The sequence below is a fragment of the Salvelinus namaycush genome, chromosome 27 (genome assembly GCF_016432855.1).
Source record: "Salvelinus namaycush isolate Seneca chromosome 27, SaNama_1.0, whole genome shotgun sequence".
In the NCBI taxonomy this organism is placed as follows: domain Eukaryota; kingdom Metazoa; phylum Chordata; class Actinopteri; order Salmoniformes; family Salmonidae; genus Salvelinus; species Salvelinus namaycush.
In genome coordinates, this window is record NC_052333.1 from 16,722,889 (window position 1) to 16,737,888 (window position 15,000).

Genomic DNA, 15,000 nt, shown 5'->3' on the forward strand with positions numbered 1-15,000 from the left:
TCAACTAACCTGTGTAGACATTTTTTTTGAAACTTTGTTTATTTAGTAAATATTTTCTTAAAACTGCATTGTTGGTTAAGGGCTTGTAAGTAAGCATTTCATGGTAAGGTGTTGTTGTACCTGTTGTATTCGGCTTATGTGACCATTTTCTTTCTTTGATTTGAACTAATAACATTAAATAACATTGGAATATAACATTTAATAACAATAACTTCACTAATTAATTCAGTGTAACATTGATGTGGCAACTCTCTTATGTTCTGCCTTTGCACGATTCTAATTTGTACATAGGTCACAAATAAAGCTGTACCCAGTAAAATTGGAGCAAAACTCATGATCCCACCTCCTGCATTGCTCACACCTAATCCAGTCCCAACCTGTGACTGAAAACGGGGGAGAGATGCCAATTGAAAAGGTCTCTCTTAAAAACGTAGCTAGCTATCTTATCTTTTTAATGTATTTTACCTCAGACGATCTGGTAGTAAAGTTGATAGCTAGCACTCCTAGCAGCTTACGTTAACTAGCTAGCTGGCTAGCATTTACTGCTAGGGGGGTTACCCCCAACACACTCATCCAACATATTAGTACAAAAAAAAAAGCTCTATTTTTCTCTTTAAACAAGTGGATTATTTTAAGGCTTTCCTACTTGTATATTTAAAAAACAATCATTTGAATAGATCTACAACTTTTTCAAAATTTCTAAAAATTAGATGGCAGCAGTGACAGCCAGGAAAAGTGTTGGGACAGTATTTTTGTAATCTTGTAGTCTTAATGTGAATTACACGGGGGTGGGGGGGGGGGGGGGGGGTATCCTAATGTAGACTCTGAGTCAGCCTTTGTCCTCGGTCATGACTCTCACTTCCATTACATTACACATAAAAGTAATTGGAGGAAGGCGTCTTCTGTAGGGGCTCGGCCTGAACATTAACACATTAACACGCATTGCTTGCGGTATGGTTTTGGAAGCATAAGGACTTTATCTTTAATATTAGCGGAAAATAATTTACAAAAAACAATAGTTCAAATTGATACACACCTTTAAACTGTTAAGGTTTCTACACAGCAATATTTCCATGTTTCAGCGCTTGTTTACGGAAAACAGATAGAAAACCTTCCAAGTGGACAACATGTGCTAATTAGCTATCTGTGTCTCCAAACACCTGTGTGTAAACGAAGACAGACACCACTGCAACTGTGTGAAAAGAGTCTACAGTAAGTGGGTATATGGCATTTATGAAATTATTTTTATGTGATATGAAAGTAGAGGGATTTATGTTTCTAGAACATTTTTTTTAACCTTTATTTAACTTGGCAAGTCAGTTAGGAACAAATTCTTATTTACAATGACGGCCTACCCCGGCCAAACCCAGACAACGCTTGGCCAATTGTGCGCCACCCTACAAGACTCCCAATCACACCCGGATGTGATGCAGCCTGGATTCAAACCAGGTATTGCAGTGACATCTCTTGCACTGAGATGCAGTGTCTTAAAGCACTGCGTCACTCGGGAGCCCTAATGTCACCACACCGCAATTGAGAATCGGTTCATGTTTTGATGGACTATTTGGCTGTTTTGGCTTCAAGAGACAAAACAGCCAAAGGTCCTTGGACTAAGAGTACCGTTAGGTTCCTTTAGTCCGATATTGGGCTACTGTAGGTCAGCCTGAGTTGTGAAATGAAGGAGAGAGTCAGTGGAAGGTGGAACAGTGAGATAAACCTCTCATTACTGCACTTTATTATGGACACAACATTTTCTTCTTAGAAATAAGAGTAGGCTAAAACAACCATCTTTTATCTGTTTTAAAAACACCTTTATTTGCTCTTGATTTGGTAAATATGTGACATGGTTTAAATTCAAGTCATAGTACTGTTATTGCAACAGTTTAAAATGAAGCAGGATTATTGTGTCAACAATCTGACAGATAAACATAATATACACATTATTATTCACAAAAAAGATTCCTGGTTTCTCAGCACAGTGTGATGATAAACTCTATTGAGTAAGTAAATCTAGTTTACAATGTCTGTCAACTTCAGTCTGTTTACATATGTTTTATTCATGACTAAAATGTGAGCATCTGTATTTATCTGTGTTGTGTGTGTGTGTGTGTGTGTGTCTCCAGCACCCAGGGGTCTATTTTATCCGGCACAGAGACAATGAGGAGTCAACACAAATGCCAATCCCTGGGTAGAGGGGCTCAATGAATGTTGAGTGGAATGTATGCATTTTCTAGACAGTGTATCCCGAGTCGCTGTCGATACTGGATCGGGACCCATAGATGATGGATATTGGAATGTCTGGTTGGATCTGTCCAATACAATCTAACATTGGTCTCTTATGAGGGGGTTGAAGGGACTCATGACAGCCCCCATGGCTCTGATCCACACTGGGATAGACTTCTCCTGATCTAGGCTCTCTGGACGGGCCGGGAACCCCCAGGGCTCCACCAGGATCAAGTGCTTTACTCTATAAACACACACAGTGTGAACACGTGTATAAACACACGTGCACACCTCTCCTCGCTCTCCTCTCTCTCACCTGTGTGGGTGTGTGAGTGTGTAAGCAGCAGCCAGGTATCCTCCCAGGTTGTGTCCCAGCAGGACTATCTCCTCCAGGCCCACCCTGTCCCTCCACTCCTCCAGGGCCCCTAGGAACTGCTCCTCTGCCCCCTGGGGGTCCACGCTGTTCTGTCCAAACCCCAGAAGATCCAGGGCATACATGGCTCCACTGCCACACAGAGAGTCCAGGTTCTGGGCCCACACCACCCCCAAACCCATGGAGCAGCACCAGGGGAGGATGGCGCTGGGGCTGGAGAGAGGGCTGGGGAGAAGAGGTATGGGGCTGAGGCAGGTGTGGGAGAGAGGGATGGGGCTGGTGCTGAGGCTGAGGCTGGGGTGGGAGAAAGATATGCATCTTGATGTGAGAGTTGAATGCTAAGGTCCAAATATGGTTGACGTTGGATATCTGGACATGCTGCCTGGAGAATGGGGCCTTCACAGCTGTGAGAAGAGACAGGGATGGAGGAGAAAGACAGAGGGAACAGGGAGGGAGAGCGTGAAAAGAGAGGAGATGAGATGTGTAAGTATGATAGTTAGGAGGGGAAACACACACACTCTTACACTTAAGCATTTTGTCTTCTGCGTCCTTCAGCTGAGAGAGGGAGGTGGGACACCAGGATGGAAGCCAACTGGACAGCCACCTGGACCTGGACCTGCACACACACACACAATTGCGTTAATGATCCCGCTGATGTTCTCGAAGAAAACTCAGTAAGTGAGCTTTGAACTCTAGCTCTGACCAACCATCACTGAATCAGACTTAACAAACAAGATAGCCTTATAGCAAACTCCTAAAATAATGTCCTCTGAAATGTTCTCTCTAAGCTGCGCACGTGCATGCAGTTCCCTTCAGACTGCTGTGCAGAGACCGACCAAGCAGAGAAGCATGACATTGAACTTCACTCACCTTTCTTGAGTTTTCCCCTTTAGTTAACACTGTTAACGTTTCGCTCTACTGTGGGAATTGTGATCGAATCAACGCAATGTTAGCCACTTTCAACGTAACATACCGAAACAAATGAACTATGCAAGTGTCACGACTTCCACCGAAGGTGGCTCCTCTCCCTGTTCGGGTGGCGCTCCGCGGTCGTCGTCACTAGCTGCCACCGATCCCCTTTTCCTTTCTGTTGGTTTTGTCTTGATTGTTTTCACCTGTTGCTCATTTTGGTTCATTATTTGGTCTATTTAAACTTCTAGTGCGCGCCTGCTGTTGTGCGGGCTTATCCTTACTGTCAGTGGTGCGGTTGGTTGTTTCGCCTGCGTATTGTGGTGTATGTTCGTTCCCTGTTTTGGAGACATACGTGTTCTATGGTCATTGCCTGTTTGTTTGGCTAGACCACGCGCAATAAACGCATTTCTTTGGAAGTTTGCTCTCTGCGCCTGACTACACCCACCACTCCTAGAAATACGTGACAGCAAGACTTAGTATGCAAAACTAACTGCAATATATTTTATTGTGGGCAGAGCGCATTGGAGTAGGATTCTATTGCATTGAGAGGCACACTCAGGCCCATACTCTACACAGATCAGTGCGCCATAACCAATCAGAGCTGCAGTAGGCTTATATGCAAACAGACATCGCCATATATGGATCTGTGCCATTCACTCTGAACTGGACTGTGTATAGGCTACAGTATGCCCATTTGCAAGTAGATGTGTTTGTTCTGAGATCAAAGCGAGAGCTACATGTAGCCACCTGTGAACATTTGTTCATTTTCTTTGCTAGTTAGTGAGCTATAATCCCAGTTATAGATCATTTCTAGTCAACAATGGGGGAGTGCATTTCTAGCCATATATATATATGTTATTTTATATAGCTATATATATTTTTTTATTATAGCCATCTTTGAAAAGCTGTCAGGTAAATAGGTTTTTTATTTCTTAAAGGGGCAGTGTTGTATTTTGAGACGGTCTTGAATAAGCTAAGTAGCCAATAGGCAGAGAGTAGCTTAATTTGTCTGATTCTCTGTAATAATGGTAGGTTAATGTTAAGCCCTAAATGTTTTTTTCAAAAGTCTCATGAAATTTAGGCCTACATTGAACACCACACATTGGCTGCTACTGTAGGCTTCATGATAGAACAGCTATTTCCATGTTAAAATGTTATAGGATGCATTTTTCTCTATTGTGTTTGACGGAAGGCCACTCTGGTAGGCCTACATTATGCCACAGTAGCCTACTTGGCCACTGTTAAAACTGTAACTTAAAGTGAGCACAGCCTCAGTGTTCACAGTAAACGTGTGCCTGAAGTTGCACAGTTTGTGCTCAGCAGATTTGCTCAGTGCCAAACTTTTTTTGCTGGAACATTGGTCCTCTGTCTACAGTAGTCTAGCTATTTAAATAGTACATGTTTGAGTTAAATAAACAAAGAAAAACTACATTCCAACCAATGTGTGACAAGGTAGTAAATAGTACAATAGCTAATCTGGCTAAATAGTACAATAGCTAATCTACTGGGTCATTTCAGTGTAAAAAACCCAAACATTTTAAATATTCCATGATACTGTATTTCTCTTTATTTTAATTACCAAGTTTGAAAAACGTTCTGAATGTCACAAAGTTATGTGGCTGGCTACTAGGACGACTGGTGGTTGTGTGTCTGTGTCTTCATAGTGATATTGAAGGTTGAATAATCGTATCTTCACTGAGTTGTCATTCTGTAATAAACACTGTAACTACAGTCAAAGGTCCAAGTGACGTAGCGGCACCAAGTTCACGGGAAGGAATATTTTACTTTGTCAAGGCATATCATTTTATAAAATTTAAAAAACTCACAACATTGTCACAAAGTTTCATTTCCATGAATGAAAGGGTTTCATGGAAGAGGGGAGGGTAGCCTTCCCAGAAGTTGGACTTTTCGGAGAAACTTGCCAATACTGCGTGCCACACAAATGAGGGAAATCGAGCGTATAGTCTTTTCCATGGGTGTTTGCTTTGTCTTAACAAATAGGTGAGAGTCCCATTTGAAAAACAGTTTTCACATCATATACAGTGCATTTAGGTAAGTATTCAGACCCCTTCCCTTTTTCCACATTTTGTTACGTTACAGCCTTATTCTAAAATTGATTTAAAAAATTGTTCCTCATCAATCTACACACAATACCCCATAATGAAAAATCAAAAACAGGTTTTTAGAAATGTTTGCAAATGTATTAAAAATAAAAAAACAGAAATTTGATATTTACATAAGAATTCAGACCCTTTGCTATGAGATTCGAAATGGAGCTCAGGTGCATCCTATTTCCATTGATCATCCTTGAGATGTTTCTACAACTTGATTGGAGTCCACCTGTGGTAAATTCAATTGATTGGACATGATTTGGAAAGGCACACACCTGTCTATATAACGTCCCACCGTTGGAAGTGCATATCAGAGCAAAAACCAAGCCATGAGGTCGAAGGAATTATCCATGGAGCTCCAAGACAGGATTGTGTCGAGGCACCGATCTGGGGAAGGGTAGTGTGATGGACATTTTTATAATGTGAAGAGACAGCCTTGAAAATGTTCATTTTGTCTTAGTGTCATAAATAATCCTTGGTTCCTGCCTGTGCTTGGTAAAGATATGAGGGGGTGCGACATGACCCCCTCCTTAGGACGATCTGGCAGAACGCCCAGAATATGGTCTACAAGTTAAGATAGGAGACGGTGCCAGACACATGCAGAAACCAACCCTATGAACTATGCCTATGCAACGTGTCTATAACCAGTATATAAGAGATAAGAGGACTGCCCCAAAAGAGAGAGCTCCTGATTGACATGTGTACTTGGTGCATTGAGTTGGTTGGAACCTCTCCAGCGCGCTGATAATACATCTTTTTTTTTTTTATATTGACTTCGAGTGTCCCTGTGTAGAATATCCACGACAGTACCAAAAAATGTCTGCAGCATTGAAGGTCCCCAATAACACAGTGGTGCCCAGTTTGGAACCACCAAGAGTCTTCCTAGATCTGGCCGCCTGGCAAAACTGAGCAATCAGTGGAGAAGGGCCTTGGTCAGGGAGGTGACAAAGAACCCGATGGTCACGCTGACAGAGCTCCAGAGTTCCTCTGTAGAGATGGGAGAACCTTCCAGAAGGACAACCTGTAGCACTCCACCAATCAGGCCTTCATGGTAGAGTGGCCAGAAGCCACTCCTCAGTAAAAGGCACATAACAGCCCGCTTGGAGTTTGCCGAAAGGCACCTAAAGGACTCTCAGACCATGAGAAACAAGATTCTCTGGTCTGATGAAACCAATATTGAGCTCTTTGGCCTAAATGCCAATCATCACAACTGGAAGATACCTGGCACCATCCCTACGGTGAAGCATGGTGGTGGCAGAATCATGCAATGGGGATGATTTTCAGCGGCAGGGACTGGGAGACTAGTCAGGATCGAGGTAAAAAAGAACAGAGCAAAGTACAGAGAGATCCTTGATGAAAACCTGCTCCAGAGCGCTCAGGACCTCAGACTGGGCGAAGGTTCACCTTCCAACAGGATAATGACCCTAAGCACACAGCCAAGACAACACAGGAGTGGCTTCGGGACAAGTCTCTGAATGTCCTTGAGTGGCCCAGCCAGAGCCCAGACTTGAACCTGATCGAACATGTCTGAAGAGACCTGAAAATAGCTGTGCAGGGACACTTCCCATCCAACCTGACAAAGCTTGAGAGGATCTGCAGAGAAGAATGGGAAAAACTCCCCAAATACGGGTGTGCCAAGCTTGTAGTGTAGTGTCATACCCAAGAAGACTCGTGTTACATCTGCGCCTGCCACGCCCTCTACTGCTCATCCTGTGTCTCTCTAACCTGCTCCCACTCCCCCAGTGCTCTCTCCCTCCCTCTCTCTCTCTGTGTGTGTGTGTGTGTGTGTGTGTGTGTGTGTGTGTGTGTGTGTGTGTGTGTGTGTGTGTGTGTGTGTGTGTGTGTGTGTGTGTGTGTGTGTGTGTGTGTGTGTGTGTGTGTGTGTGTGTGTGTGTGTGTCCCAGGGGTCTATTTTATCCGGCACAGGGAAAATGAGGAGTCAACCACAAGGCCAAACCCTGGGTAGAGGGGCTCAGTGAATGTTTGAGTGGAATGTGTACAGGTGGCTCAGTCTGTCAGAGGAGACGCTGTAGAAGGATAGTGTACCAGCCGGCCAGTCCAAATACACCCCTACTCTGTGGAAGTGGAAGGAGGGGACAGGTACAGTGGCTTGCGAAAGTATTCAGTATTTGGCATTGGCATTTTTCCTATTTTGTTGCCTTACAACCTGGAATTAAAATAGATTTTTGGGGGGTTTGTATAATTTCATTTACACAACATGCCTACCACTTTGAAGATGCAAAATATTTTTTATTGTGAAACAATTAAGAAATAAGACAAAAAAACTGAAAACTTGAGCGTGCATAACTATTCACCCCCCCAAAGTCAATACTTTGTAGAGACACCTTTTCCATCAATTACAGCTGCAAGTCTCTTGGAGTATGTCTCTATAAGCTTGGCACATCTAGCCACTGGGATTTTTGCCCATTCTTCAAGGCAAAACTGCTCCAGCTCCTTCAAGTCGGATGGGTTCCGCTTGTTTACAGCAATCTTTAAGTCATACCACAGATTCTCAATTGAATTGAGGTCTGGGCTTTGACTAGGCCATTCCACAACATCCAAATGTTTCCCCTTAAACCACTCGAGTGTTGCTTTAGCAGTATGCTTAGGGTCTTTGTCCTGCTGGAAAGGGGAACCTCCGTCCCAGTCTCAAATCTCTGGAAGACTGAAACAGGTTTCCCTCAAGAATTTCCCTTTATTTAGTGCCATCCATCATTCCTTCAATTCTGACCAGTTTCCCAGTCCCCGCTGATGAAAACATCCCCACAGTATTATGCTGCCACCACCATGATGTTCTCGCGGTGATGAGAGGTGTTGAGTTCTCTTGACATAGAGTTTTCCTTGATGGCCAAAAAGCTCAATTTTAGTCTCATATGACCAGAGTATCTTCTTCTATATGTATGGGGAGTCTCCCAAATGCCTTTTGGCGAACACCAAACATGTTTGCTTATTTTTTTCTGGCCACTCTTCCGTAAAGCCCAGCTCTATGGAGTGTACGGCTTAAAGTGGTCCTATGGACTGATACTCCAATCTCCGCTGTGGAGCTTTGCAGCTCCTTCAGGATTATCTTTGGTCTCTTTGTTGCCTTTCTGATTAATGCCCTCCTTGCCTGGTCCGTAAGTGTTGGTGGGCGGCCCTCTCTTGGCAGGTTTGTTGTGGTGCCATATTCTTTAAATTTTTTAATAATGGATTTAATGTTGCTCTGTGGGATGTTCAAAGTTTAGTATATTTTTATATAACCCAACCCTGATCTGTACTTCTCCACAACTTTGTCCCAGACCTGTTTGGAGAGCTCCTTGGTATTCATAGTGCCGCTTGCTTGGTGGTGCCCCTTGCTTAGCGGTCTTGCAGACTCTGGGGCCTTTCAGAAGAGATGTGCATATACTGAGATTATGTGACAGATCATGTGACACTTAGATTGCACACAGGTGAACTTTATTTAACTAATTATGTGACTTCTGAAGGTAATCGGTTGCACCCGATCTTATTTAGGGGCTTTATATCAAAGGGGGTGAATACATATGCACGCACCACTTTTACGTTTTTATTTTTTAGAATTCTTTGAAACAAGTTATTTTTTTCATTTCACTTCACCAATTTGGACTATTTTGTGTATGTCCATTACATGAAATCCAAATAAAAATACATTTAAATTACAGGTTGTAATGCAACAAAATAGGAAAAACGCCAAGGGGATGAATACTTTTGCAAGGCACTGTAGATCAGTGCTTTTATTATTGTGCTTGACCATGTAGGCACCGCCATCAGCGCAATACAGATTCCAGGAATTGTTATTTTATCCCATTACGTCATAACAAACACCATTGTCCTTTTCTGCACAGTATGCATATTTACATGTTACTCCTATATTACTCCCCTCTACCTCCCAGTAGAATAGCCCAGTCAGACCCTCTCTACACAGCACCTGATGACAGACCACTCTTATCTGTTCACCAGTATCCTGTATACTGGTGAACCTTTATCCCCGTTTTCATCTTTCTGTTCTTCTCAGAGTGAGGGAGTCATTTCTGTGCTGTGTTTGGGTCCAGTGTGAGATCACAGGAACCTGATGAAGGATACCAATACACACAATCATACATATTATAATATTTAGATGTTTTTCAATTATCCAGAACTTTTAATGGAAACCTATTTATAAATTAATTAGGAAAAGGGGATATCTAGTCAGTTGCACAACTGAATGCATTCAACCTAAATGTGTCTTCTGCATTTAACCCATCCCCTCTGAAGCAGAGAGGTGTGGGGGGGCTGCCGTAATCGACATCCATGTGATCTGCGCCCGTGTAGCTGGTGTTGTTGGGGAGTTTCATTTCTTTGATGACTTTTTGCAAATTCAAATTCAATTTGAGTTTTGCACGTTGATTCAATATCATTACATAGATTTTGTGATGCTGAAATGATGTGGAAATAACATAGATTAAATTGTGCCCAGTGGATTGTAAGAGCTTATTAACAGTCATGTCCCACACCTTACATAAGGTAATATAGCAACACTTAATGCATTATTTCAAGAGTGCATCATGTTTTGTTATGAGTGAGGGAGCCTAATGCATTACAAGCATACTGTTCTTCAGTATGGAAGCAGGACAGGGGCTGGGGTAAAGGGATCAAGGACACAACAACAACACACTTTCTGCATACTTGAGTTTCTCCAGTCTCCATTGTGGATCCTCCACTCCAGCAGAGAGCAGCTTCACCCCTGAGTCTCCTGGGTAATTGTAGCTCAGGTCCAGCTCTCTCAGGTGTGAAGAGTTTGAGAGCTGATGCCAAAGAAGCACATCCTTCCTCTGTGACCAGACAACCTGACAGCCTGCAGAGAGTTTATCATGATTTCATTAACACTACTGCTACCCATTATACAAATGTAACCCCTTGGCTGTACAGGTTTACACTTGACATTTAAATGAATTAAAATAAAAAATATTATTGAAAGTTTTTACACATATTCATATACATTTTTTTTATGTTAATTGAATAAGCAATTCATTTCTATACTCAGGTTTCTGTCATTTTGCTGAAAGATTTTCAAGTAAATATTCTAATATTCTCACACATAAAATATGCTAATTTAACCAGCAGTGGTCTGTTTCCGTCAAACTGGCTTCTTGCAAATAAAAAGCACTTTGTCTAATAACTTTGAATTTATTGAATACAATTTTTTAAATACGATGTGTTTCCATCCCATTTCATTTTTAACTCTGTAGATGATTTTGGCACAAATGGCACAAATGTGCCCACTCTGGTCTTGGCATGTGCACTGTAGTCACAAGCTCGCAGATATAGCACATGGAGTGTAGAGGCCTAAGCTTTATGATATGGATAAGAGCAAGATCATTTTAATTTGTCAATTGAATGCTAAGTACTGATCATCATGTCACCAGCATAAATTAGGAACCTCCATATTTATTGGAAAGGAGCATCAAGCTCATCATCACTGTGCACTTTCACCACCCTGTGACGTTTATTATTTAATCTGTAGCTGAATAAACTATTCAGTGTGCATGCTTTTCCAAGTCGTACTTGTCACACCCTGATCTGTTTCACCTGTCTTTGTGATTGTCTCCACCCCCTCCAGGTTTCGCCCATCTTCCCCATTTTCCCCTGTGTATTTATACCTGTGTTGTCTGTTGTCTGTTGCCAGTTCATCTTGTTTGTCAAGTCAACCAGCATTTTTGTTCTCAGCTCCTGCTTTTCCCAGTCTCTCTTTTTCTCGCCCTCCTGGTTTTGACGCTTGCCTGACCACTCTGCCTGACCACTCTGCCTGACCACTCTGCCTGACCACTCTGCCTGACCACTCTGCCTGACCACTCTGCCTGACCACTCTGCCTGACTACTCTGCCTGACCACTCTGCCTGACCACTCTGCCTGACCACTCTGCCTGACTACTCTGCCTGACTACTCTGCCTGACCACTCTGCCTGACTACTCTGCCTGACCACTCTGCCTGACTACTCTGCCTGACTACTCTGCCTGACCACTCTGCCTGACCACTCTGCCTGACTACTCTGCCTGACTACTCTGCCTGACCACTCTGCCTGACCACTCTGCCTGACCACTCTGCCTGAGCCTGCCTGCCTGCCGACCTGTACCTTTGCCCCACCTCTGGATTATTGACCTCTGCTTACACTAACCCTGAGCCTGCCTGCCCTCCGGTACTGTTGCCCACCTCTGGTTTACTGACCACTGCCTGCCTTGACCTGTCTATTGCCTGCCACTGTTGGATTATTAAACCATTGTCAATTTGACGTTGTCTGCATCTGGGTCTTACCTTCATACCTGATAGTACTTGGAGGACCACACAACAAAGTATCGCATGACTGCAAGTCTACTGCGACATTGTGGTTATTATATCTCCCAAAAATGTGCATCAAAGCGTTTGTACTGCATTTGTCAGCTGATCTATTTCACAGACAAATGTTTTGTTTGTTGCCATTTGGAAAGTTTACCGACAATTATACTGTTTCAATCAGGCCTGTTTTTTTCTATCCAACATGTAATTTACTCACATAAAAATGGCTGGATGGAAACATTGTTTTTTGAAATATTTTCTCTCATTCTGCAGTTTGTAAACTTCTAAACAAAGCATTCTGTACAATTGGGTGCTTTGAAAGTTAACCTGTAGGCCTACTGCAGCACAGGTAAAAACATTGACTTTAGAAGCAAATGTAATTGCACTGCGCATCAGGAGCATATTTTAAAAAATGTATTTCATTACATGGGTTATTGTTAGATGAATACTGATTAACTTGGCATCATCCTGTGAGAGTTTGTCACATTATCAATGTAGCTGTGCTGCTGCACAGGCATTTTGAATACATGCATTAGTTATGCCAATTGTTGACATGCAGATTTAGTGAACATCACAACAATCATCACTTGATGAAAAGGTACAGAAACAGCAACCTCGGGGCTTACAGTACGGAATAGCAACCTCAGGGACTCCAGTTTAGTGTGGAATAGCAACCTCAGGGTTTCCAGTTTAGTGTGGACTCCCCAGTCCAGCAGCCAGCAGCTTCACTCCTGAATCTTGCGGGTCATTGTCTCTCAATGTCCAGTTCTCTTAAGTGTGAGGAGTTTGAGTTGAGAACTGAGACGAGCGCTACACAACATCTCTCTGTGAGGCTACATTGATTCAACCTATAAGACATATACATAGGCCAAGCTTATCATTAACATGTAATTTATATTAACATATAATTGTATACATTTAGTAATACAAATTAATGGTTTCTTCTGATCTTTGTCATATGTCTATGTTAGGTATTGATTAACTTCAGAGCTGTTCTGGAGACATTGACTACTGGCAGCAGCCTCAGAAGACTCTCCTCTGATCTGGAGCATTTCTTCAGATCGAACACATTCCAGCTCATTCTTTGAAGTTAACAACACAAAGACCAGAGCTGAACATTGTGCACGGGAGAGTTCTGAGAGACTTCCTGACCTCAGGTACATCCTCCACTAGAGTGTAACAGATTGATGCACCTCTCTGGGGAGTGATTCTCCCTGATCTTTTTCTTGATGTACTTGACTGTTACCTAATTTCTCTGTTTCCTGTTTGTATCAGTAGCCCTCGTAGAAGAGTCTGATTGGACTCCTGAGAGAGGCCCAGAAGGAAGCGGAGGAACAGATCCAGGTGTCCATTCTCACTCTAAGGCCTTGTCCACTGCACTCTTGTTGGTTGTAGGATTTTCATTGAACATCTTCAGAAGTTTTTGTGAGTTTGGTTTCTTTTTTGTCATTAGATTAACATTGCTGTTGTTGAATGAGAGACACATATACAGAGCGGCAAGGAACTCCTGAATGGTCAGATGCACAAAGCAGTACACCTTTTCCTCATACAGCCCACGCTCCTCTCTGAAGATCTGCGTGCACTATTCTGAGTATAATGATGCTTCACTGATGTCGATATCAAACTTAGTCAGGTCTTCCTCATAGAAAATCAGATTGCCTTTTCAAGCTGTTCGAAAGCCAGTTTCCCCAGTGCCAGCGTAGATTAGTCTCACCTTCCCCTTTATACTTCACATTTGTCTATTTGGACTGAAATTCCAGGAAGTATGTGTACATTTCAGTCAGAGTTTTGGGCATATTTTCTATCTTATCTGTATTGACCATGTGCTCAAGGACTGTAGCAGAAATCCAACAGAACAGCTTCAGGAATGTGATTAAAAAAAATTTAATGAATGAAAGTATGGAGGGGATGTCAGTGAACAAATGCCGTGGTCAAGGCTACAGTGCCAGTGCAATGAGTGGAGCTTCCTCAGGTGTTTAAAGTGCATATCAGACAGAGCCTAATGCTTCTTGGGTAGTTCTTTATGAGTTTTAGTTGAGAACAATCACTCTGCAGAAATGACAATTACAGTATGGTAAAAGCAGCTTGTTTGCCATAGCAAGATCAGGGAAACTGGGCAACTTTTGAGATTTCTTGATTGCAATTATCACACATTTACAGTTTGTCACGCAGTTCCAAGGGTAATAAAGGGATTGATTGTTTTCCAGGTTATTTGAACAGATTCCAAGATGATAGTGATGGTAAAAAGGTACAAAGTTATCAAACAAAAACAGTCAAAGGATAAGGCGAGATATGAGCTAAAAGGACACGATTGAAAACTGTGGTTGCAGTCCCCTGCTCAGACTTTGTATCCAACAACCAATGGTTGCATGACACGTCATCGACTGACAGATTGCTATAACGTGTTTTTTTTTTAATTCTCTTTTTTTAAATCATGAAAAACACATGTAAATATCAAAACATACAATGTACATGCAGTGAAGCCGCTCAACATTTACATTACATTCAGTCATCTAACCGTCTCCTGTCCAGAGCGACAAAAAATAAAAAAGAGAAAAAAGAGAAACAACAATGCAAAATACATCAAAGACAACAAAAAACAAAACAGCTAGGCCAACTATATACATTTCAGTGCATGTGCGGCACTATTTACGTGTGTGCACGTGCGCATTTGAATGCGAGTGTATATGCATGTGTACAAGCATGAGTACAAGCACCTGCGCGGCATCAGCCTCGGGCAAACCGAGGTAAAGACAGATTCAGGTTGAATATTTGACGGATATTAGTCTGTAGTTTTCCTTACGTCCACAAAGAGCAGTTAAGAACCGTCAACATAATGACAAATCCAATTTTTCTAATTTCAGTAGCTCTTTAACCGTTACTCCTAAAACTTTCAAAACTGGTTCTAGTTAACCCGATGGCATAGACACACATTGCATTTGAAATTCAATAGCACCTTGGTCATGTGACCCACACACCTCAAACAGGGTTCATAATGTACACTCATTGGGCCTACACATTGCACAGCCTTTTGTTTGACCATTTGCATCTCATGAGATTTAATGATCATTT

General features: G+C 42.3%; 1 pseudogene; it reads right to left on the reverse strand.

Moving 5' to 3' along the window:
* Positions 1-1,694: 1,694 nt before the first annotated feature.
* Positions 1,695-3,610, reverse strand: LOC120022522 (annotated as a pseudogene).
* Between the last annotated feature and the right edge of the window lie 11,390 nt (positions 3,611-15,000).